The sequence below is a fragment of the Peromyscus leucopus genome, chromosome 10 (genome assembly GCF_004664715.2).
Source record: "Peromyscus leucopus breed LL Stock chromosome 10, UCI_PerLeu_2.1, whole genome shotgun sequence".
NCBI classification, from domain to species: Eukaryota; Metazoa; Chordata; class Mammalia; order Rodentia; family Cricetidae; genus Peromyscus; species Peromyscus leucopus.
Window position 1 is genome coordinate 67,768,042 of NC_051071.1, and position 26,280 is coordinate 67,794,321.

The 26,280-nt window shown below is 37.5% G+C and overlaps 1 protein-coding gene across 29 annotated transcripts in view; it reads left to right on the plus strand.

Moving 5' to 3' along the window:
* Adgrl3 (adhesion G protein-coupled receptor L3) overlaps positions 1-26,280 on the plus strand; it is a 744,444-nt gene that overhangs the window by 23,016 nt on the left and 695,148 nt on the right. For 24 of the 29 annotated variants that reach the window (XM_028894208.2, XM_028854037.2, XM_028894059.2 and 21 more), the window contains one exon: positions 23,220-23,441. The exons of 2 other annotated variants lie outside the window; for them this stretch is intronic. The gene's annotated coding sequence lies outside the window, so the exon portion shown is untranslated. The remainder of the gene's footprint in view (positions 1-23,219; positions 23,442-26,280) is intronic. 3 more of the 29 variants (XM_028894402.2, XM_028894138.2, XM_028894479.2) reach the window with 1 other exon arrangement.

Sequence of the window (26,280 nt, forward strand, 5' to 3'; positions counted from 1 at the left end):
AAACTGTGTGTTACAGGAATATAGGAGCAGTCTTTAAATTCTTCTCAAACTTATTGAGGCTTTGTTATATTAATGGCCCATGACTTTAAAGCATGGATTTATTTTGGTAAAAAAAAAAAATTTAAATTGTTGCTTGCTATTTTACTTGAAAGTAAAACCAGCATGAATTGAGTATATCAGATTCTTTGTGGAAAAGTAATATGTTGTGTTATATTTAATTTTTTGAGATTCCACATATTTACTGGATAAGGTATAAAATTGTATATATTTATTGGATAAGGAGGCACAATATGTATTGATCAAATCTGAATATTTGCATTATTTTTATGGGACTATTTTGTTTGAGTTCCTCGGATGTTCTGGATATTTATGTCTTTTCAGATATTTTCTCCCTTTTTTCAAATTGTCTCTTTGCACAATTGATTGTATTAATGGCTGTGAAGAAGCTTCTGAACTTGACATAATCCTATTTTCTGTTTTTGCTTTGACTGGTGATGTCTTTAGGGCCTTTTAAAATCAACGTCCTTGCCTATATCAATGCCTTGAGGTTTGTTTTGTTTTTTTCCTAGTAGTTGTATAGGTTTGGATTTTTTGATGCAGTTTACAGGTTGATTATTCTGTGTGGTGGGATACAGACATCTGGTTTTATTTTTTTTCCTCTATAAGTAGATCAGATTTTCCTGCTAGTGATCAAAATGACTCTCCAATAGATGTTTCTGACACTTTGGACCAAGGTCAGTTAGTGGCAGATGCATAGATTCATTTCTGCCCCAGGGGTCTGGGTGTAGATATTTGTTTAGGCTCTTTGGTCATTATAGCCTTGTGTTCTGTTTTGATATCGGATGTTATGATATGCTCATGATTGCTGCACTGCTTAGGATCTGTTGTGGTTTCACATGAATTTTAGCATAACATTGTCTTTGAAGAATGACATTGATGTTTTGGTGGGAATTGCTTTGTGTACTATGGACGTTGTAGTATATTAGTTTTTCAAATCTATTATAACCAGGTATGTTTCGACTATTGGTTTTTGACAGTGTTATATTCACTACAGAGATCATTCAACTCTTCAACAAATTTTTAGAGATTTATTGCGTAAATGTTTTTCATAGGTAATGTAAGTAAGACTGCTTTCCTGATGTCTTTCCAGCATTTGACACAGGGATGTAAAAACGCTACTGATTTAGCTTTTGCATGTGTACTCTGCCATGTCACTGAATCCTTTGGCTAGTTCTAACACCTTTTGTTTGGTAGGATTTTTAGAATTTTCTGTACATGAAATCACATTATCTGCAAACATAACCTGCTTTTTTTTTTTATAACCCTTTATTATTTGAATACTCTTTTTTCCTGCCTAATTGCTCTGGATATGAATATCAGTGCTCTGATGAATTGTAGTGTAAACAGTTTGTTTTCCTACGAGCAGAAAGGTGCACCTAAAGAATAGCGTCCTGTTCTCTAAAATGCGCATATAGAGGCATGATCATTCTTAGTGCTTCCGTTGAGATGCTGAGGTGGAGGACTGAATAGTTACTTGCTTTGGTAGCTTCTCTCTCCACATCTGCAGATTTATTCCAGGCTCTCATGTGTTCCATTCTGCTCTAGGCTCCTGTCATTCTCTTATCCTTGGCAGAACCTACCAGTGGGAAGTGGTGGACCCCGGTGGTCTGCAGTCACTGTTCCATTTCCTTCTTTGACTGATTAGTGACACATCTTACTCTTCCTTTTGCAAGGTTGGTGGAGGCCTCCAACAGCCTGGAATCAAGGGGGTGGGGTGACTTGACAAAACTTCACCTCCTGGATGTGAATGCCAGCCACTCCTGCTTGCAAGAAGCCTCAAACATTGTAGTCAATGGGAGGACAAAGTAGCATTCTTTAACTCTCCTGTAATCCTCTTGTCCATGTGCCTCACAGCTCAGGATCTGATATTTAGTTTCAACCCTTATAAAAAGGAGAAGAAGAAAAAAATAATCACATCATTTTACAGTAATGTTCTCTTCCATGGAATGGAGTAACTTGCATTCTTGTGTTTTCAGAGTAGTTGCCTATGTTGTGACAAGGCAATCTATGTTGCAAATAAGTATATTAATGAAATTTGATGAGTCCATTTAGTGCTGCTCATATGTATATGTTTTTAGGGCTGACTGATTGATATTGGTCAGCAATTTAGCAGCTTCATCCTTAGGGAAGACTAATTGTCCCTTTCTCAGCTGTTGTTAATTGCCCGTAGTTCATCTAGAGGTGGAGCCATGAGAGATCTGCCCCATCCATGGTTCTTTATTAAAATTTTATGTTCAGATGTTCCTTCACTTTCTATAATGTCATAAATTTCTTGTTTCCTCTGTATGTGTGATTATTTTACTGATAAAATAATTTTCATTGTTCATTTTTGTCAACTTGACATAGACTTAGACATACCTGGGAAGAGGGAAGCTTAATTAAGGAATTTCTCCCATCAGATAGGCTCTTGGTTTGTCTATGGGGCATTTTATTGGTTGCTGCTTGATGGGTGAGAGCCCAGCCATTATGGATGGGGTGATTCATGGATATGTGGGCCTGGTATGTATAAGAAAGGTAGCTTAATATTATAGTAAGTAGTGTTCCTCCATGACCTCTGCTTTCTTACTTGCATCCAGGTTCCTGCTTGAGTTCCTAACTTGGCTTCCTTTGAAGGTGGACTCTGTAATAAACCCTTTCCTCTCCAAGATGCTTATGGTCATAGTTTTATCATAGCAACAGAGAAGCCAACTATAATAGTCCTAAATAAAATTGACGTTTCAATGTGAAGTGACTGGTAGAGAGCAGTGCATTTTATGACCTTGTTAAGGCTCCCAGATGAAACTCAATAGCACTACTAAGATGAATAAGCTCAAAATTATACAACAGAAAATGGTATTTTGTTTATATTACAGTGAAAACCATGACTTGGATGTCCAACAATGACTTGAGGTGGGGAGGGGTGGCCAGGAGGGAATATTACATGAAATTGGACTCTTACTTCCTTTGGAGATGGTTAGATGTTAGCAGAGAGAAAACAAATAAACAAATGTAAAGTAACTATTTTACAAAGTCTATTTGCTACTGTCACCTCTGGAACAAACTAAAGTGAGTGACAGCTGTTATTCTCTCATGTTAAGGAAAGTATTTGAGTTTGCATGAGAAATGGAAAAGGTATCCAAATGTAAAACCTTATTGGATGTCTTAGCTCTTCAGAACCAGATGTTTTAATAATCTGAGATTTGACATGTTATGTATCTAAAGACTCATGAAATCCTTTTACTTTAAAATTTATTCCCTAAAGCTTAGCATACATTAGTATTTAGCATATAATAGGCATTTCCTAAGTGCATATTATTAAGAATAAAGGGACAATGCTTTGTCTTTGTCTTGCTTGCTGAAGACTAGAGAGGTGTCCTTTTTATCATAAAGTATTTCTTATCTCTTGGAATTGTATTATAATCATAAAATGGGAAAGAATGATCCTTTTAAAAGTTCCTTTCTTGCCTGAATTGAGCTCTGGGATTTTATAACTAATGAAATACGATGTTTTTCTTCCCACATTCCAATGAAACATTGAGCCATTCACTTCTTGTTCATGGACCCATCTATATAGAAATATTTTTTTTTCTCAGCAATTAAAGCTTAGTAAGTCTTAGTTGTTAAGCAGTCAGCAGACACTGTGAAATGCTGCTATGATGAAGTGTTGGCTATTTGAAATGTGTGTTATTTGATGTGCTGTTACATCGAGACTATGCAGCCAACCACTGTAAAATTTTATGTTACTATAACTAGAGATTGTTTTAACTTTTTATTTTAAATCAGCTATTAGCCTAGAGAAAAGTTGTAAAAACAGTACAAAGAGTTCCCACATACCCTTTAATCTTTTGCTCTTGATGTTACTATTTCAGTAACCATAGTCAGTTATTAAAATCTGAACATTAACATCAGTACAATACCATTAGCTGGATTGCAGATCCTGTTCAAATGTCACCAGCTTTCCTCCATTAATGTAGTAGGAGTCTTTTTTTAAGTGTAGAATGGAGAAACATAATTAAAGCTATTTACGATTGATCACTTTGCTATTATTTACTTTTAAAACTGTACTGATAGAATTTTGACAAGCTCCTTAATAGACATGATGCTAGCACAAAAGTTTTTCTTTCTTTTCTTTTTTCTTTTTTCATGTTCGGAATTGCCTTTTAATTGGCAGCATGTGCAAGGAGGAATATCATTACTATTTTAGGAAATCATTAAATGTCACTGATGTTGAAATTTTGGGTATAGACCCATTTCAGTGACCTTTTCTGTACTGTGAAAAGTTCTGTATTTAGGAAAGATTCTATGGATTCAGAATCAACGTAAATATTCTAGTCTGATGCTCTGGTCTGTAATCCTATGAAAATGGCACAACTTATTCATCACCTTTCCTGATAACCATTATTCACACAGTGAAGGGTAAAAAGGAAGAACTGCATGTAAATATTCCAGATTAAAATAGGACTAAGGAACTTTAAGTGCATCGTACCTTGATCAATGGAAATATGGTTTATTCACAACAGACTTTTCTTACTTGTTAACATGTCCAGCCCATAATGTCGTGATATTTGCATTTCTGTTTGATCTTGTACTGTAGCATAAATTAAATCCCTCTTACTGTGTCAGCAGCAGTTATAGATTGTCCATTCATTGACGGCAGGTTCATTTCTTATTAATCTTCATGGGCTTCAGCTAAGCATGGTATCTGGGACACTTAGGGATCCAATTGATGACACTTCATGGATGCTTTAATGTGAAGGAAAAGCAAAGGACCAAGAGATGATGAGCCTGTGATCTTCAAGCCTGTATGCTAGGCTGGCCATCTGGAGGAGACAACCTCTTCAGTCTCACCACAGCTACCACCTGTTTGTGAAAGTAAAATTGGAATTGCAGGAGTCTCGGCTTGCTTATATGCCTACCTATTCCTTGTTTATCAGTTTATGAATAACGGATGCTTATAAAACATGTGCTCTGCCAAATGGGATACACACAGCGATCATTTCTGAAAGAAACCTTTCAAATATTTTGAGTAAGTCCCTGAAAATAATTACTCCAGTAGCCTTATCTAGATGTGACTAGCATTTTAATATGATCTTGGGAGAACTGTCATTTTGAGCTCACAAGGATTTTGTTAGATATGAATTTTAATGTCTTCTAGTTCATGATCTTCAAGTCAACACTGGAAATCGTGCCTCTTTTATTTAATTCTTTTCATCCCAGTATATGGCCAGTTTAATTCAGCAAAATACCAAAAGAAACTAAGCTGACATTGAGTGTCTGTAAGGATCAAAAATATAGACTATGTTTTATTTTAAAGACTATTTCATCACCTGGTTCTGGAAGAATTTCTTACCCAGAAGGGCAAGAATTCTAAAAAATATTTAGAAGTTAGAGTGAGCAGAATTTGGGGTTGACTCAACCAGTCACAAAACATAAAATCAACTTGTTCTTCTGAAAAATCATGGATTTTGACAGGGCTAAAATAATAAGACACAGCAAGAGTATTTAGTAGCTTTTGAAACAAATGTATTTGGCTCATGATAAGGAGTTTGTAGAAGCTAGTTATTGTAATTCTTTGCAGATTCCATAGTCTTTGAAGTAAGCATTGCTGTATACTGTAATATATTTTTTCAAATTACTGAGGATACATTAATTATCATTGAGAGCTTAGAAGTTACCTTATTAAACATATCATTTAATTTTGTTGCTTATTTTTGAGATTTTACTTTAATTATAACATTTTCCCTTCACTCTCCTCCCTCCAAGTCCTCCCATATAACCCTTCCCCACTATCCTTCAAATTCATGGCCTCTTTTTCATCAGTTGTTATTGTATGCATATATGTATTGGTATATACATATGTATTCCTAAATATAACCTTTTGAGTCCATATAATGTTTCTTGCACATGTGTTGTCAGGGCTGACTGTTGGTACTGGATATCCAATTGGTGTGCCCTTCCCTGAGCAAGACTACGTTTTCTGCTCCCCCTTTTACTTGATCACCTATAATTCTTTATGTCCGGTTTGACAAATTCATTGGTGCCCTTGTTCAGCTCACACGTGGACAGTCCTGCTGGTGAGACTTCATAGGTGCAGCTTTTGATGTTACTAGGAGACACAATATCACAGCAAAGTCTCTGACCCTCTGCTTCTTACAGTCTTTCTGCCTCGTTTTCAATGCTTCCTGAGCCCTGCTTGCAGGAGTCTTTGGTAAATGTTTCCATCGGGACTGAGCTCCACAACTCTGCATTTTAATTAATTGTGGTTTTCTGTAGTGGTCCCTGACTGTTGCAAAGAGAAATTTCCTTGATGGATGTGTGTGTGTGTGTGTGTGTGTGTGTGTGTGTGCGCGCACGCACATGTGAGAGAGAGAGAACTATAGTCATCACTTGATTTTGGTTTGTGTATTAGTTTTGCTTCAGAGAAGAGATTTTTCTTTATTTGCTCTAAATACATTTAGAGTTGATAATGCCATGGAAATGCTTTATTAAACTATAGTCAGTAGAAGGCCCTGGAGTCAAGCCCCAAACTTAAAAAAAAAATAAGCAGTATAGGAAGTATATAAATGAGTAGCAGAATGATTTAGGCAAATTATGTAGCTCAGTGGAAGAACACTTGCTTAGCATGAGCAAGGTCAAGGTCTGGATTTGATCCCAACATCACAAAACAACAGCAACCACTTAAGCAAAAAGTACTTATGCCAGTGATGGGAGAGTATAAAGAAAATGAGAGTGTTTGTAATCAGTTAGATTAGGGTCAGTAGGAAAGAGAAAGCTACTAAGTAACAATTACATTAATATGTTCATCTTTTGCTTCTGTGGTGGTAAGAATACCGGTATAGAGTCATTTTCATTTTATTAGGCTTTAGAATAAAAAGTCTGCTAAATTCCTCTCAGTCAAATTTTAAATGAGATAGTGCTTGCAAATATCCCTAAGAAATTTAACAACTTTGGATTTGTAGCTATTTATTATTTTCCCATAACAGGGAATCTAGCAATGAGTAGACCTAATTGGTATAATGAGACCACAGGTCACTTTTGCTTTCTGGTCCGTAAGTCTTTCCATACCACGCTTGTATTACATGTTTCCTTGTTGACACAAAAGGGAGGCTTCGTTGCAGGTGTTTAGATCATCTGTATGAGGCAGGAAGCAGAGTTGGGGGAAGTTGGTGAAATCAATACAAGGAAAGGAAAGCTATCCTGGAAAGCATTCCACTTGATCCATGTTTGAAACCCCAGCAGGGTGTCTGGGGAGAAAACAACCTTAGAGTACAAACTACCTTGAGCAAAATTAAGGTTCTGTTATTTAGGTAAAGGGTTCTTTTCATAGGGACAGTAAGTGATCACTGGAGCCCTGTAACATAGTATTTGTGGTCTCTGTGCCTGGCAGATAGTCTACCATTATTGCTATTGTGACTGTATTGTTTTTGCACTCTTGAGAGTCTTCAAGCTCACCTTGAGTGTGATTAAAATGAAGCAGTAACTTGTGGTATGTTCTAAATGCCATAGTAGTCCCCTCCTATCCATGGGAGCTGTAGGTCTACATACCAAATAAGACTATAGATGATACTGATTTCTAGCAATTTCGTGTTTTCCGCTCTGTATACTGACCTATGATAAAGCTGAATTTAGAGATCTGGTAGAGTATGAGATTAACAACTATAACTAATGTGAAGATTGAGTGATTATAGCAATGTGCCATATACAAAGTTATGTGAACATACTCCTTCCCTCTTAAAGTAGCATCCTGTACTGGATTTGTGTGAGAGGATCCTGCAGTTGACTCTGGGAGTTAAACCACAGAAAGCAAACCATGGTGGGATGGGGACAACTCTGTTTTTGAATCTGTAATGTGGGATTCATTTCATAAACTGCTCAGAAAGTGTAGTTAGTGATAGGGTTTTTTTTTTTTTTTTTTTGTAATTTACTTGAACTTTTTTCACATTTAGAGTGTTTCTTCGGTTTCCCAGTTATGTTTGAAATAAGTTGACAAGTTGCTGTTTGTCCCAACAACCTATCACATAGGAGTTTCATAACAGTCTTCGTTTACAGGGCCATTTGACAAAATTGTTACAGTTCAGTGATTGCGAGTTTGTTTGCTGATATGCAGAATAATGCCTTGAAGCTTATCAAACTTGGAGATCATTCTCTGAAGTTTCTAGAAAACAGACTCCCAGGGAAAAGGATGACTAAGAATAGGCAGCGGGCCGTTGGCCCAGTTGCGCAGGTTTGGGTCCAGTGTTGGCACTCAACCTAAACAGGTGTTTACTGTATTAGACTAGTAAAAAGGAAAAAAAAATCTTGTGTAACCAGTAGTAGAGTTGAGGAAATCGATTGCTGAGATGGAGGAAGCAGTGTGCAGGCCAGACCAAGGCATACCCAATTACCAGTCCACGGCAATAAAACTAAATCTACATGGCCTTAGTGGGTGGACTTTCATGGCTGCTGTTCTTCTACTCTTGACTGGCAACTGGGCTGGGCAGAACAATGAAAACTGAGAGACTCGCTCTGACCCTGGTGAGAACGTTTCATGAATGAAGCAGCTAAGGACTGACTAGTGATTCACACAGGAAAATAATTTATGAATGCTGTGGGAGGTGAGGTGGTGAGACATGAACCAAACAGGCATCCATGCTTGGGCTCTTTTCCCGCTGTATAATAGGGTGCTTTGTTTCCTCCTTGCCTCTATTCTCTATTCCCCTGGTTATTTAAAGCTCACCATTTAGAGTTCAGAGGAGAGTAACTGACTTCAGAGTTAAGTCGCCCTGTACATCTCCTTGCACATAGTATTTTGGCAGTGCCCTTTGTAACTGTGATTCAACTTTATTCCTCACAGATATGTAGAATTAGCGTTCTTTATTCCATTCTCTGAATCTCACCTGTTGCTTTGCTTCCCACATGGAAAATGATACATTCAAATTGACAGGATGTATCCATAGTCTCAGATAAACCTACATTGTAACTTACCATACCTTGAAAGAAATTCATTCACTATGTAATGCTAAGGGAGTCATGAGTCCATATTTCTACAATCCCCAAATGAAAGGTCTAGCTCACAGTAGACAAGAAAGAAGGCACTGTGTGTGCGCGATGCCTTGGAAGGCAGATAATATTGGGATCAACCATTGGGCTATCAACTTCTAGAGATTTCTCTCCCAGAATTCCAGTTCTTTAACCCAAGAACATTGGTTATTTCCCTCTGACACTAGTGTCAAGCTCAAATTGCTGTTGTATACAGAATGTTTAGAATCATGTATATTGCAAGGTAAGTCACATTTTTGAATGTACATACTATATTATATTATATTATACTATATTATATTATATTCTTGTCTCGATATTAGCAACCAGGAGCTCTGAAGACATAGCATACCAATTGGAGTTTGCTTGCTTAGATCTGAATCCTAGCTCTACAAGTTACTGTCAAACTCATTTTTTGTATAGCAAGTCTGATTATTTTTTAAAGAGTGGTTTAATAATGGCACTTGCTTCATTATTATTGTTAATTATTATTATTATCATTATTATTATTGTTATTAATGTTATAATGATGCAAACACTGAATACCTGGAAAATGTAGAATACTTAGAACCATATTTCGCACATAGGCTATGTGTTTTAAGGTAGTTATATTGTAAAGAATCCTCATAGTATGATGGGAAGATAGGGATTAGCTCTTATCAGGGCAGTTAGCAGAATATTGTCCAAGGGGAAGATTATGCTGTACTGTGAAACTGTCACCAGGTCCACAGCTTACCCAGTTGTGCAAGGTTGATTTTTTAAATTATTATTTTATTTTATAATTAATTTAATTTTACATATCAGCCACGGATTCCCCTGTCATCCTGCCTTCCCCCCACCAATGCACCCCTCATTCCTACCTCCTCCAAGGCAAGGTCTCCCCTGGGGAGTCAGCAGAGCCTGGTAGATACAGTTGAGGCAGGTCCAGTCTCCTCGTCCCTGCACCAAGGCTGAGCAAAATGTCTCAGCATAGGCCCTAGGTTCCAAAAAGCCAACTCATGCACCAAGGACAGGTACCAGTCCCATTGCCTGGGGGCCTCAGTTGTCATTATTGAACTATTGTCAATAGTTCAAGCTAATCAACTGTCTCACTTATCCAGAGGGCCTGATCCAGTTCCATGAGGGCTCCTCAGCTGTTGGTTCATAGTTCATATGTTTTCACAAGTTTGGCTATTTGTCCCTGTGCTTTTTCCAATCATGGTCTAAATATTTCTTGCTCATATAATCCTTCCTCTCTCTCGCCGATTGGACTCCTGGAGCTCCACCTGGGGCCTGGCCATGGATCTCTGCATCTGCTTCCATCAGTCACTGGATGAGAGTTCTATCATGACAGTTAGGGTGTTTGGCCAGAGTAGGTCAGTTTGGGCTTTCTCTCGACCATTGACAGTAGTCTATTTTGGAAGTATCTTTGTGGATTTCTGGGGACCTCTCTAGCACTCTGCTTCTTTCTATTCCCATGGGGTCTTCATTTATCATGGTATCTCTTTTCTTGTTCTCTCACTCTGTTCCTGATCCAGCTACAACCTCCTGCTCCCCTAAGCTCTCTTTTCCTCGATCCTTGCCCTTCATTACCCACCCCCTCAAGTCACATTTGCTCATGTAGATCTCATCCATTTCTCTGTTATTGGGCGATCCCTGTGTCTTTCTTAGGATCTTCTTTACTAGGTAGCCTCCCTGGAGTTGTGAGTTGCAGTCTGGTTATCCTTTGCTTTATATCTAGTATCCACTTAATGAGTGAGTACATACCATGTTTTTCTTTCTGATTCTGGGTTACCTCACTCAGGATAAACAACCTAGATGCCATTCAACTGAAGAATGGATAAATAAAATGTGGTACATATACACAGTGGAGTACTACTCAGCAGAGAAAAACAATGACATCATGAGGTTTGCAGGCAAATGGATGGAGCAAGGTTGATTTTCATGCTTTATCATCTTGAGTGTGTAGTGATAATGACTTGATTTCAATGGCTTTATCATATAACTCTGAAGAATTGTGTCCATAGTTATTTATATAGACTTTAAGGCAGGCTTATTCATTTTATAACCATTACTCAAGTTCATCATGAAAAAAGCATTATCTATTTTATTTGATTACCTTAATGAAGATGTATAACTTGCCCAATACCAATGCTAATATCATGTTCTACTTAAGGCTTTGAACTCAGCTTTTGTTTAAGTGCTTCAGCATTCTTTTTCATTTAAATTCATCCTATGTAGGTATTTGAGTGATCAGATTGAGTAGTTAGGAAATATTCTCATTCATTCATTCTCTCTCTCTCTCTCTCTGTGTGTGTGTGTGTGTGTGTCTGTCTCTGTCTCCCTCTCCTCCCTCCGTGCGCGCGCGCGCGCGCGCGCGCGCGCGCACACATGCATGAGTGTGTGTGTGTGTGTGTGTGTGTGTGTGTGTGTGTGTTGTGTGGGGGGGGGCTGGCTTTAATCTCACTAGATACATAGCTAAAATGGCTTTTAAGTTCTCATCACCTTATCTATATACCCCGAGTCTGGGATTGGAAGTGTGGGCCCCCATGCCCAGTTTACATGGTGCTTGATATCCAACTCAGTGCTTTCTGCATGTTAGACAAGCAATGTGCCAACTGAGCAACAACACAACTCACAAACTATCATTCTTGCTCTTCTTGTAAAATCTCCCATTCTACCTTCTTACATCTTACTTGCCTGTGGTTCTGCTTGCTTTCCTTCTAACACCTATGAAGCATCTGACCTTTGGACCACTTACTATGCTTGGTATTTTTTTCTTCTTTGTGCATTAGTAGGCTAATAGAGAAAGTGGTAAGTGCTAAGGAAGAAACAATCACAGCAGGATGAGGACATTGTGGGCATTTAACTGGGGGAATGGAAGACAGATACCATATTACATATCTCAGGTTAGGTGTTGCTGAGAAGCTGAAATGTAAGCAAAGACTTGGAAAACATCAGAATATATGAGGAAGTTTAATTCAAAACATACCAGGCCAGTGGTAAACTTTAATTCTATAGAAATGGGAAATGATTACATAAGAGAAATACACAAATTTAAAAAGATGCAAATAAGGAAGTGTGTGTGTGTGTGTGTGTGTGTGTGTGTGTGTTTTCATTCTACTTGTTTTTTAGAAGAGTCAGTAAAGTATGGATGAGAGAGCTCTAGTCCTAGTAAGACCATTTCGTATGAGGATAATAGGAATGTATCAAGCCAAAGCCCCAGACACAATCAGGAATGAACTGGAAGAGTTAGGAGACAGTGCAATCTTAAACAGTTGATGCCTAAATTAAGATGAACAGCAAAAGAGAAACAAACGTGCTGTACTTACCATTTAGTTATTAGTGGGGTAAAGGGTAGTAAGATTTTACAGTTTTAGAAGATCATTAAAAAGTGGCGAGGAAGAACTCCTTTCAGTATGCCTCTTTCCTTTGTGGGTACAGACTAGAGGTAGTGATCTTGAGGTAAGAAGTAGATTTGGGTAGAATTACAGAGTAGAATATCTCCTAATGGGGTTGAGGTAAGGGGAAGCATGCAGATTAGCTTCTAAGAGGCCATCTAAATTGCAGGCATGGAATATGTGCCATGATGATACCATGGAGGGTGCTGAGATTGGGGGGGCTAGGGAATAGAAAATGAAACCAAAAGGAATAATCAAAGAGCCTGATGCTGAAGAGAGCACTTCAGAAACTCTTGTTCTGTGCAATTAGTGACCTTTTCCAGAGCACTTTAAATGAGGGTGCTGTTGCCTGGAAGATGATTACCGTGGTTGGAAATTGAGGGATGACAATAACAACAAAAAACTTCAAGTGTGACTTCTTTCCACAGTAGGAGACTTCTTCAGGATGAATTTTTATAGTAATTGTGAGATGATTATGTCTTTTAAAACCACGTCCCACTGAACTGACAGAGATGGTCATCGAGTAAAGGCGAATTCGTCATGAAGCCCAACAACCTGGGTTTTGTCCCTGCAGCGCACTTGATGGTGGGAGTTGTCCTCTGCCCTCTACATGTCTGCTGTAATGTATGTACCTGTCCTTCCCACAACAAAACCCGATAAATCAAGTAACATAGTGGTAAATGGTACATAAACACTCCACCTATGGTCCTTCAATTGAGTTATGTTGTGGAACCAGGGACCTCGCATCACTATCCACATTCAAGCTCCCATGAGTATGGCTACAGAGCTGAGTATGAGGAGGTCCTGGGAACAGTGCTACAGTAGAACACGGCCTCTTCCTTCGGCCACCTTCTGGCAAATACGTTGCTAACAAAAAAAAAAAAAAAAAAAAAAAACCAACAACAACAACATAAAAAACAAAAACACGACATTGGGAAAGAAAAGTGAAAACTTCATCAGCGTTGAAAGATGAATTACAGGTATCTGTGAAGATCAGCCTATGTGACTGCCTGTCTCAGATCCTGTTTCTAGATGTGAGAGCGCCAGCCGAAATGAAATCCCAGCATGCTCTGACGAGATAGGAGTCTCAATTCCCCTTTCTACACATGTAGACACAAAATCTACCTCATGGCTAGAAAATGTGAATGAGAAAATATGTTCTTATTTATCCAGTAGAATGGGTCGTTGTGAATTCTTAGAGAACAGTTAGATACTTTCGGACTCCAGATTTCCACTCTAAACATGGGCCTTGCACACCTTCAGTTTCTACTCTGGAGAGCTGTATTAAATTAAGATCCACTCAGTACTGTTTACCTGTATTTGTGATGGGGAAGAACTGAATTAGTTTACCTCTATTTTTTTCTTTTGGTACACATCCATATTTTTTTAAATAGCACATCTTTTCTGGTTATATGACTGGTTGCGTGAAGCATGCTATACTATATGGTCTGTTCTCTTTAGAAAGATATTACTATGTGCTGGACCTTCTGCACTGAAGGGTTGTGAGAATGAGAGCAACCCATCAACAGTGGGTTGAGCCCAGAATGAGTGAAGGGTAGATGACACAGATATGTCAAGTTATCCTAAAGACCTCCTTTTCTAAGGGCTGGCGGCAGTAGTACCGTTCAGAATGAGACCTGTTTAGCTTAGATAATACAAAACAAATCCTAATCCTGTTGGTCACTGTTGTGAGTCAAGTTGCCTGAATATGGATGCTATTAGATATTTAATCCAGTTGATTGACTTGTATCTGGTCCTAAGTTTGACTTCCCCAATGCCAGTCTTTAGGGAGAGGACAGACTAGCAGATGGGGCCTCAGGTGTTTTGGTCCTTGTGGTGATTATTTCTTATTGGAAATTAGTTAGTTCTCTTTATGCAAGTATTCTGTACTATGTGAGCTTGTGAATGATGAGTGTGTTTCTGAGTGATCCTAATTTTTTTCTTAATATAATTGTTTCTTGTATTAATATCTTCAAGCATATCATAATGAGCTTTCTTCTTATGGAATGTGAACATGAGGCACCTTGTGTCTTTCTGTCTGTGATGCATAAGATGGAAATGTATAACTCTCAAGATTTTTCTTGTTTATTTGGTACTTTATGAAAGCATTTTTTTCTATTAATGGTTGTTATCCTAATAAGAATTTCCAATGTTTGTCTGAATGGAATAAAAATTTTATGGGTGTGTACCAATGTTATGAAAACAAACTAGCTTTAATGGTTTCCAGTCCTCATAAGTAGAAGTCATTGTAAGATGTATAGACTCACGTTGTCACCCTTATTAACTTTAAGGAATGCAAAATAATTTTTACTAATAGTTTTTGGAAATATAATTGTCATAAGAAGTTATTAGTCATTTCTTAATCCAATAAAGTGTATTGGAGCTAGATTTCATAAGTATCCTATATATCAAAACTACTTGTCTGCATGAAAATGAGTCCTTATAGGTCTGAGTTTTCTATTTTAAATAAAGAAGAAAATGAACTGACTTTGTATTAAAATATTATATTAATATATCTTTTTTGCATGTTAATTTTAAAATAAAATCTTGCTTATTTACAGTTATATTTCTCATAACTTTATTTTAATATTTTTAATTTTTGTAGATCTATTTATTTTCTTTTTGCCTGTATGTATGTGTGTGTACTACATGCATATTTGGTTTCCACAGTGGGAAAGCATTGGATCCCCTGGAACTGGAGCTACAAATTATAGATGGATGTGAGCTACAAGTGCTCTTCATGGCTGAACCATCTTTCCAGACCTTAATCTTTTATGTATTATTGGCTTTGTATCAAAAATTGAATTTACCTTTCATATAGTATTTTCTTTGAATACATGAATCATAAGCAGTTCTCTGAAATTGGAGGAAATCTTTCCATTATCAGTGTGTGTGTGTGTGTGTGTGTGTTCATCATGACTGCAGGAAAAGTTAGATACCAGGTGTTTTCAATTTTAAGTAATTTAAGATATTAAAATATTTTTGTCTTTTGATACCTTAATCTTTACATCCAAGTTTTAGTTTTTTGACATGAGTTTTCACTGGCCATTTATTTATAGTGACAGGAAAGAAAGTTGTATTTTGCTACACAGAGGGGATATTCCTGTTAGTCTTTCTTCTTCCACAGAAGGAATGACATTAATGTGACTAGAGAGACCACCACCAACATATCTGTGTCTTTGGTCTCTTATTGTCCTTGAACAATTCTGAAGCACGTTTCTTTCTCTAGAACCATGAAGCATCTTCTAGGCTCTACTTTGAATGGTCTGCATATTAGTAAAGACCATTAAAAATAGAACTATCAGCTTAAAGGAGCTAAAAACAGCTGGAGAATAATTAATACAGCTGAGCTTTTCTGTAGTTATTAGTGTTCTGGAAATGGCTCACCAAGTTGCATTATCTATTTGAAAACTCTGCAATATCTATTTTTAAATTCTGGTCAGTAATCACATCTCTAGTGCATCAAATGTTTAACAAACCCTCTTCAGGAGTCACATGATGTTGTGATTTTGTATATAAAGCCCATGTGTTGTCAAACGGTCATGGAAAGTCCTGGAACACAGAAAAATGTTTTCCGGGGTAACTTTTGCAATAGTGAATGTAGGTGACTGAGATGAATAACCGGACACTTGCTCTCTTGCAGTCCTAGGTTTGGGCTGTTACCCGTTCTTTGGAGACCGGCACTTCTTCCTTATAGCTGATTGATTTTGAGTTTTTCAAACTGATTAATGTTTTCATTTGAATGGTAATGCTGACTTTGCAGAAGATGTGATCTTTTAATTAGCAGATGCTGAGATTAGCATTAGGGCTGAGCAGTAATTAGCGTTTGTTCTTGTAGCACAGGAGCACAAGCTGAGTACTGCGGCAGACACAGCTACCATGCTCCTTGACAGTGGCTCTTTAGTGAAACAAGTTAGAAATTACTGACACACTAATCACTTTGGGACTTAACATTTTAACAAATAATGGATCCACCCAAGAGAAAAGAAATTTCACTTTCCTTGTGTTATCGATAAGTATGTAGAGATCCATTGGCCGAGTTTATCTAAATATTTTGTAACAGAATTAAACATTATTTTTTGTGAAAGTGTGATGTTTTTGCATCTTTGTGTATAAGAAATAGACTATGCATGTGAATATGTCTTGGAAAAATTTAAAACCATTACATATTTTGCTTCTATTAGTAACATCCATTCTATTTTGAGGATCAAACTAAAAGAGATGGCTCCAGTTATAGGTAGTAAAGAAAAAATTAAGAATTGGAGGTTGGTTTCAAACAAATCTGGATGCTAATACTTGCAATGTCATATATTAGGAGGAATTACTTAACGGCTCAGTTTCAGTAACCTCATCTGTAAAATGAAACTGGAAGAGAATTATTGTTAAGAGTGAAAACAATACTTAACCAAAAGCATTCAATCCACGTTAATAATGAGTAGTGGTCACTGGAAAAAGTAAGACATTCAATCATCAGTACTCATTGTCATAAATGTGCTGTATTTAAAAGTTATAGAAAGTGATGTAGTATGTTCATTTCTCAAACAAAATGATTGTTGAACACCCACCAGTTACAGAACATCTGAATGGGCCACATTTTGTACTATGTTGGATGTGTCATAAACACACCATATTCCTCTGCAGAAAGTTCTTGGTTCTGCTTCTTGGTGGAAAGTCCTTCATGGAATCCTGTGGAGAGGCTGGCTGTCCACTCTAAACTGCCCCTGGAAAGTGTTTGTATTGGCGAAATTATTAAGGCTGCTCCATGTAGTTAAAAGGAAGATTTATTTAGTGGATAACTTATAAATGAAGGCATAGGTAGATCTCGGGGTCTGGGGAAGGTATAGCACAGTCCAGCAGTGTTCTCTGGAGCTCTGCTTGGTCAACTTCCACCGTCTAGGATCCAGGAACAGAGAGAGGGCTGGCCCATCTCCATCTCTGGTCTCCAGGGTCCTCCCTTAGCCCTGCCTTGTAGGCGTGACAGTTTCCAAAGCCTCAATGGGGTTTGGAACTTCCAGATCAAAGCTGGAATGGCTATCCACTACATGTTTGCTGTTGTTTTTGTTTTGTTTTCAGTAGTTTATGCAACAATTGGTAGGGGAACACAGTCAAGTAGGAATGATGAAATATTCATACAGACCCAAGTCATTTTGTTCATGTACACAATGCGGGGTATATTTTTAGGACTCTGATAGCAGACAGAGGGGTGCTGCATAGATGCTAAACATGTGGCTGGCTGCTTAATGTGTATCAAACTACAACCTATGGAGTTTTAGCCATTATTATTTAAAGAGTAAATTATTGCTGATCCCTAGAACCTAGAGAGTCTTGGTCCTACATATAACTCCCTTCACCCCCATTCCATTGATGGCTACTAAAATAGCCCTAAAGTAAATGCATTTGCATTTGTTACTATGGATGCTGTTCTCCCAGGAGACAACAAACAGAACACTTCAAACTCTTGAGTGAACAGGATGATTGACTGTCTAAATCTCCATCTCCCTTGCTTGCTGCCTGCCCACTTACACATGAACAGAGCAAGACTAACAAAATAAGTCAAAGTGAATTTCCAGGGAAGAAAAAAGGAAAAACAGTAAAGCCACAAGAAATACATTTTTTTTTCTTAAAAAAAAAAAAAGTGTTAATACTGTTGGAATGTAAGGAATTTTTAGCTTCAAAAGGAAATAGGATTTTTTTTTTTCAGGGTATCACTTTATTTTAAAACAGAAAAACAAACTACACTGAAGTAGAAGTGTTGTTACTTTAGAATTAGAAAATAGTTTCTGAGGCAGAATCGGCTGTTTCATTTACACTCATCAGTCAGAATATCTGTCTGCTTGAGTGGTCTCCTAGGAGACCACTTCAGTTTTCAGACCTGGCTAGTTAGGGTTGTTTTAGTCCATTTGTGCTACTATAGCCAAACTATGTGAGACCGGCTCATTTATAACTAATAGAAATTCCCTTTCACAGTTCTGGAAGCTGGGAAGGTCCAGAGATTATGTCTTTGGTGAGGGCTCCTCCTTGATTCCACGATGATGACTGACAGCTAGGGCAGGGAACAAACACATCTGGTGAGAAAGTAGAAAAGCAAAAATAGTCTGGCTACATCCTCAGAATCCTTTTATTATGCTTCTTAGTGAGTTCTCGAGGGCTTGGTTTTCTTATATTGAACAACACCCAAGACTCTCCTCAGTATTATCTCACTGGGTCTTAGGCTCTGATATAGGAACTTAGGGAGTCGTGTATGTAAATAAAGCCATAAAAGGCATGTTTTCCCGATTGATCTTGCAAGATTTTTGATCACACTTGTGTATTTGCTTATCCTTTATTTGGTGATGATGCTAGGAACAGAAACCAAAGCCTCATTTTAGCCAGCGAACACTGTGCCACTGAGTTACCCCTGCAACCCTCCACAGGTCTGATAGAGAATGCCACCTACTTGTCAGGGTAAAGCTTCCTGGAATACGTGTAAAACAGAAGAACAGATGTTTAATGTTACTTTTTTCTTACTCTATTAATATTTAAATAAGATCATATATATATATATATATATATATATATATATATATATATCCATTCGTGCAGGCCTCCCTTCCTCTTTCATTTTTTTTGACGACTGTGTGTCTATTCATTCTCTTTTTTCTGCTTGTGTATGTGTGGCATATTCACAAGCGTGCACATGTCTGCATGTGCATCTGTATGGGCCAGAGGTCACTATAAGGTACCTCCTCTTACCATTCTTCAATACATTATTTGGAATCAGGAGCACAGCAATTTGGTTAGACTAGCTGAAGAGAAAATCTCTTGGATCTGCCCTGTCTCTACTGCACAGCCCTAAGGTTCACTAAAGAGGATTGCCTCTGGGAGAAGGGGGGCCATGACCATTGTGTTCCAGTGATTGGCCCCACATCTGTGAGGACTCAAGTAGCACTAATTTGACTTGATGTGCTGTTTTACAGGAATAAAAAAGAGGGCAAGTAGGTGAAAGGGAGATGGGAGTGGATCTGGGAAAAGTTAGAGGTAGAGTGGGGTGAATATGATCACAAAACATTGTGCAAAATTCTCAAGGGAATAATAAAAATGAACAATTGGTTAGTTTTGATGAACATGTAGGCCTGTTGTTTTCAGTGAGAATATGTGGTCCAGTAGAGTTTCCAGAAGATCTTCAGTGATGAGCAAGGGTATTTATAAAACCTTTATTAGGAAATTAGATGCCAGATAGATTCTTGAATTAGGCATCAATATATGGAACTACTTTCATCAGTGCCCTGCTTATATAGATTAATTTATAATTGATTTAGAATTGCTTTTTAAATTTTTATGTTCGATGTTGGAAAGAACGTGCTTTTAAACCGTGCTTTGCATATTTAGGTCTTATTGAATTTATAAGTTATTTAAAAACTGAGAATCTGAGCTTCCAATTCGAAGTGGTGAATTCTCACACACATTCCCTTTAAATCTGAATCTTCTGTTGTCTTAGTAAAATCACTATCCCTTATTTAGAACATTTTGTGTAGACTTCTAGGGAGTGCAAAATTATAACTGGATAGTCCATGCATTCGTACTGTTTGGTTGTTATATTACTTTGCTTTGCTTACTGGTGTATTGTTTGGTAAAAATATACTACACTTTGCATAGTATATCTTAGAAATTACTACATTGTTCTGGTATTTGGCACAGTTTGTTTTGTGCAGTATTACTAGTCATGTAGTTACTTTCGGTCTATTATTCCTTGAACACAATTCTAAATGGCCCAAGTGCTGTCTCTGCCTTCTGTCTCTGTTGTTCCGTTTACTGTCACCTTATTCTTCAATGGCAAATGCTACTGGAGGCCTCCTTTGTTCCTTCACTTGTGATTCATTATAATCACAACCTACACAAACTCTTGTCTTTACCCAGGGCACCATCTCTCACTCCAGCCTGTTTTTTCCTGGGCAGCCATTATTCATCATTTTATTTGCTTGATTATCTGTTTAATATTTGACTCCCCGTGCCCATTGTAAGCTCAGTAAGGAGATGATTGTATCTATTATGGGGCACTGTTGTGTGTCTATTGCCCGCAGAGGACTAAGCATGTAGTTGGTGTTCAGTAAGTATGTGTTAAATGAGGTGAACGAATATCTTTCAGACCGATTAAGTTGTGCTCTAGTGTTTTTTAAACACCCGAGTGTTAATTGCCTGAAGGAAGCCTGTAAGCTGTGTTAGAGTTTCCCAATTTTTAGAATTATTCCATTTTTCTTATTTATTGATTTATATTGGAAACAAAGGACACACATGATATCTTAAACAGTGACTATTGATCTTTAGGCAAGCTTGGCCTTAAGATTAATGTCTGAAACACTCCCAAAAACAAGGTCTGGTTGTGTCACCAAGGAGTTTTCCTGTGAGACAGTCGCATGAATTTTCGTGAACATTAGACTAGCAGTGCAGACAATAACACAGAAATTCCCAGTACACAAGTTCTCATTGCCTGAAGGCTGTTGGTGGTGAACAGTTTTCTCTGAACGGCTGAGGAATGTGCTGTTATTTTGTTGGGTAAACAGAATGTAGTGGGAGTTTCATTTTCACAGACTGCCATGCTCTTAATACCTCATCAATACATTTGTGAATGTTAATATTTAGTTTAATATTAAAGTATATATCAATTTTCTGATGGAATTTGATAAAAAAATTTATGAGTGAGTTATTGAAGAATTCATACAAGGCCGTGTCCACAGACATATTAGTTATGCATAGCCCATGGTTTAAGGAGTCTGGTTTTAAGTTTGGCTGGAAAAAGGACAAGTAGTATGAAAAGTTTGCAAATAGCATTAGGAATAAAGAGGGTAAACAGTTTCAACAAGGTAATCCATTGAATAGTCACCAAAAGAGGTGATATGTGGGTGTCTATAGAAAAGCAAAGTTTCAGTAAATGAATCAATAAGACACCTCTGTCCCTGTTGTATGTTGATATAATTGACTTTCAAACCAAATGGGGAGTAAGTAAAAGCATCCAATGTTGATGAAACTAATTGATGTGTTACTAGTGAACCTCAGTCACAAACCCAGTCTAGACCTGAAGTCAACTGGCTTTCTATAGGCATATCCTTCAAGAGTTAAATTTATACTGGACAAAAGTAAGAACACATCCAGATTATGTGTCGATTGACAATTTATCTCATTCTTCTGCTGAACTGAAGAATATTGACATCAGTGACAGACTGTCAAGGTCTGTCCACAGAGTAATTTTTCCTCTCCTGGGCAGTGATAACTAATGAACAAAGAGATCATCTACTGTTTTATTGCTCTTGGGAGAAGTCTGTGCATGAGAGAATAATGTAGTTCTAGCAGTATCTATGAAGACAAGTAGCTTACATTTAAAATGAAAGATAAGTGTAAGAGTTAGAAATTTTAATTTCTAAAACTGACAGGTCATTAAAGCCTTATTTTGAGTGCAAACTATTTAATATCTAATTTTGGTCCTTTTCGTAAACATTTCCGACTGTGGAAACTTTGACAAGTAATATTAAAAGGCTATTGTATCTAATTTTTTTTGAGTGAAACCCAAGGTTGATTTTAACATTGTCATTATAAAGTCAGTTAAAGGATATTGTTTCCCTATGCAATCTAATAAAACTAACTACATTATTTGGACTGATTTAACTCAGCTTAACTTTACTACTGAAATAGCCTAGTCAATTACTGTCCTTGGATTTATTAACTTTTTTTCTCAACAGTAAGCTAAATTTGTATTGCATTTTAAGCATACCATTAATTGACAGAATGCAAAGACCAGGATCATTTATTACCATTAGATCTACTTAACTTTCCCAGCCTGTCATATTTTATAGAATGAAAGTTTGTGGGTTATGGAGTTCAGTTTGAGACCTTTATCTGTGAAAGTTTAATAGCTGACTCCAGTAAACAGTGATTTATTATAGTAGTAAATATGATTAAAGGGGAGGAATTGTTTTCTATTGATCAAACAGTAGAGCAGTGGGGACTAAGCTTGTATATCAGGTCATCTACTCTCTGCCGATATTTTACTTCTAAAAACGTTTTGTTTTTATAAATACCCATTTGATAGGACCTAAGTAAATGTTATTTGGACAAAATCATGGACAACATGCAGATTTCTTCTTCTTCTTCTTCTTCTTCTTCTTCTTCTTCTTCTCCTCCTCCTCCTCCTCCTCCTCCTCCTCCTCCTCCTCCTCCTCCTCCTTCTTTAAACAAGGTCTATATTAGTATAAAAGAACAGATATGTGCATGGGTAAATATATGGATTTTATGCTCTCCTATGTGAGTTTGAATTTCTGGTAATGAGAAAATTAAACTAGCATCGAATCAGATTGTTGTGCAGTGAAAGAACAAGTGTATAAAATACAACCAGTTCTGGCTTTATCCGAGGGGCTATCCCTTGAGTTGGGTATCTGGAGACATATGGATGGAATCAGCCTCCCATTCAAGCAGAGTTTCTTTTTGGATGGAACTTCTGCACTATGGCAGATAGAGGACAGGATCTGAACAGTAGCTGACAGTGATGGGCACAATGATAATCTTTACCATTGCATGCATGTGTACCGTGGTCACAGGGCTTTTCTGATTTCTGTGTCTCTCTCTGTTTCCAGCTCTTGCTTCCTCCACTCATGTTTGCCTAGTGTCTTTTAAGTTCAGTGTTTTGGGTTCGTGTGTGTGTGTGTGTGTGTGTGTGTGTGTGTGTACACTAATTTGTTTAGAGATGAATGAAGAGTTTACTAAATAGGGCATTCTCCACATAATCTTTTCCTTTTCCTTACTCTTCCACAGATGCCGATTTGAAGAACTGCCCTGAAAACTGGTGAGTGGGTTGTGCCATGCCCAATGAAGACGTGGCATCTTGGGCATTGTGATTCTCTACCTTCTCCTTCTCGGTGCCTCTTCTATCTGCAGCACATTCAGTTTTGCTCTTTCCTTTGGCTTCCTCTGACGGTCTGTCAAGGACAGTGGAAGAAAAATCAGATAGACGTGTGGATCAGTGCTATTACACATGTAAGGGTTTTAGCCTCCGCTGAACCTTGAGTGCTACTCAGCAAATCCTTCCTGTCTCCCTGTCTGCTCCCTTTCTCATCTATCATGTTCTTTGTGTTTGCATGTGCTGTTCTTTTCCTTAAATGCACTTTTAAAAGTGTTTTTTTTTTTTTTTTTTTTTTAATAGATGAAGCCTAGTCATCCTTCAACTCAGGACTGGCTTTTACCTCAGTTTCCTAAGCTTTGTTGTCTGCCTCTTGCTCCTCCATGTCTTGCCCTGGCATTATCTCCAGCATAGTGAGTTTCTTCCTTCGTGCTGATTTTGTGTACCATAACCAGTGTTGTCGTTAGGTTGGGCATTACATGAAAAATCCGAAGGCCATGTCCATGCTTCTCAAATTGTTTCTTTGTTCATTGTGTGGCACATGGTTAACGTTATGCTGGATTTGCTAAGTCAATCCAGTGCCTGTAAAAATGTCATTCACAAAATGCTTCCTGCTAGAGGAACTAGTGCCACTATCTTAAAATTTGCCACAAGGCCTTCCTGTTCATAATGATCGTACTTTATTTTGAACACATCCTCAAACTGTGATAGCATTAAGTGGCAGACAGATGGGGAGTGAGGACCGAGTTCAAATGATAATTTGCTTCCTTGCTTTCTGACAGGGTAGTAAACATCTTCTGGAACATATCTTTAATTTGGAAAAGAGATTTCAGGTTTCCAGGATTCCGTCATATCCTGCAAGTAGTTCAGCCACAGTTTGTTAGCATCTGTATATTGTCACTCATGAACTTTCTCTGTGTTTCTGTCCCACTTTTATCACATCTTTTATTGTTACTGTCTTTTGCCTCCTGGCTATGGATATCGCATATGTAAAATCTACAATGCTGGTAATACTTATTTTCATCACCTACTTGCCAGCTGTTGGGACAACAGCTGACTTTTCTTCAGTAGTAAAAGGGTGGAGCCCTTGGGTTGGTCTACAGCTGCCAAGAGCTTCTGATTCTGCCCCCTCATTGCCTTGGAAACCCAAGTCCCTTGTTACGTAAAATAGCCCAGCTGCTCTCTGGTTTTTTAACAGGTGATAGGGAAGAGTTCTTGATAGAATAGTGAATAATCGTACCAGTTATAGGGGAGGCTTGGTGGTAGCTGACAGCTTATATCAGATATCAGGAGTGAGTTTAACCATTGCTATGTTTCCATATATTAAGGATCATTAATTGGTGTTTTTATTTAAAATAAAACCCACAAAGTTGAAGAGCTGCTTGTTGGCGTGTGGGCAGGTTTGCTCGGTTTCATCATACATTTCTATTTACATATGTATTTCTTTTGGAACTTGATATCATTGACTTTAAGACAGCTCAGTCTAATGCAGATTTGATTTTACTTTATCCAGTGCAAAAGAGACTTACTGTTCCCTAACTAGGAATTATATAGCTATCATTTAACCCACTTTATAACCCATTTTACTATATAGCATTACTTTTTCCTAATTGAGATTTCAGTGTGTGTTTATATGACTGCTCATGGTTCAAAGTAGAAATTAGTTCTTTTCACTATTAATAGAGTTACTGATAGTACAGCACCAGCATTCATCATATGCTTTGGGGGAAGATATTCTTCATTGTATATAATGCAGCACAAATTTAAAATGCTTACTACATTAATATATTGCCTTTCAAACTAATAATGTCTGTCGTAATATAATGGTGTGAGATTTCCTGTATAGAAGGAAGACACTTGAATTTATTTCTGTATATATGTTTTCAGAAAATCTCTCATGAAAACATATGCTTCCAGTGCGTAATAAATAACAACTTTTTAAAGCTAAATTGATCTAGCCATTAATTTGGTACCTATTTTCAAGTTCTCAGAATGTGTCAGATATGAGCTACATCATGAGGACACAGTAGTGACCACAGCACATGAAGAGATGTTCTGTGGCAGCTCAATGATGCTTTCATAAATAGATGTCTTAAGTGCTTTCCTAAGTGCACACTGAGATGTATTTGTGTGATGATATGTGTAGCATAGCTTCTATAAATATGTTCCATTCTTTTCTGAAAGTTCTAGAGGCATTCAGCATTTTAACAAAGGAATTGTAACTCTTGGGTCAGTAAATGATCTGTATCAGTTGAGAGGGGAGTTAAAAATTATTCAAAAGGTGATTCTCCTCTATTGTCGAAATCTGAAGTTGTTTTTTCAGAATTATATTGAAACAGCCACTCTTTTCAGGGTATTTTGAACCTGTTGTACAGTCTTCCAAGTAAACCATAGAAGGACATTTGTGTATCATCATTTTATGTATCTTAGCATTTTATATTTCTCAATGTATAACAAAATCTAAATGCACTCCCTTAACACCTATATAATTTGGGTTTCCTTGTAATTTTTCTTAGATAATAAGTACAATGATATCAAAAGTCTGAATGAACACTAATATCCCTCAAGTCAGGGACAATAATAGAAGGACAATATATTATAATATCTATTGAAGTTAGGTATTACTTCTCTGTATAGCTGAGGAAATCTGAAGTTCATGCATGGCGAGTGGTCTTCTAATATCTTACCCTAGCAGAATTTCTAAGGAGGCCTACTGTCTTTAGAGCAGCATTGGAATTTCTTTCCATCCTGTTATCATTTCTCTCTGGATTTAAACACAGTCACTGAGCTAGTTGTTATGAGAACTGGACTGTCCACAAATCATTATTTAAACTTTATATATTGGAGGAGGTAGCCGTGAGATGGCTTTAGCAAGTAAAGATGCTTGCAGCCAAGCCTGATGGCCTGAGTTCAATTCCTCAGAACCACAAACTGGACGCGAACCAACTCCTGCAAGTCATCCTCTGACTGCTTCGT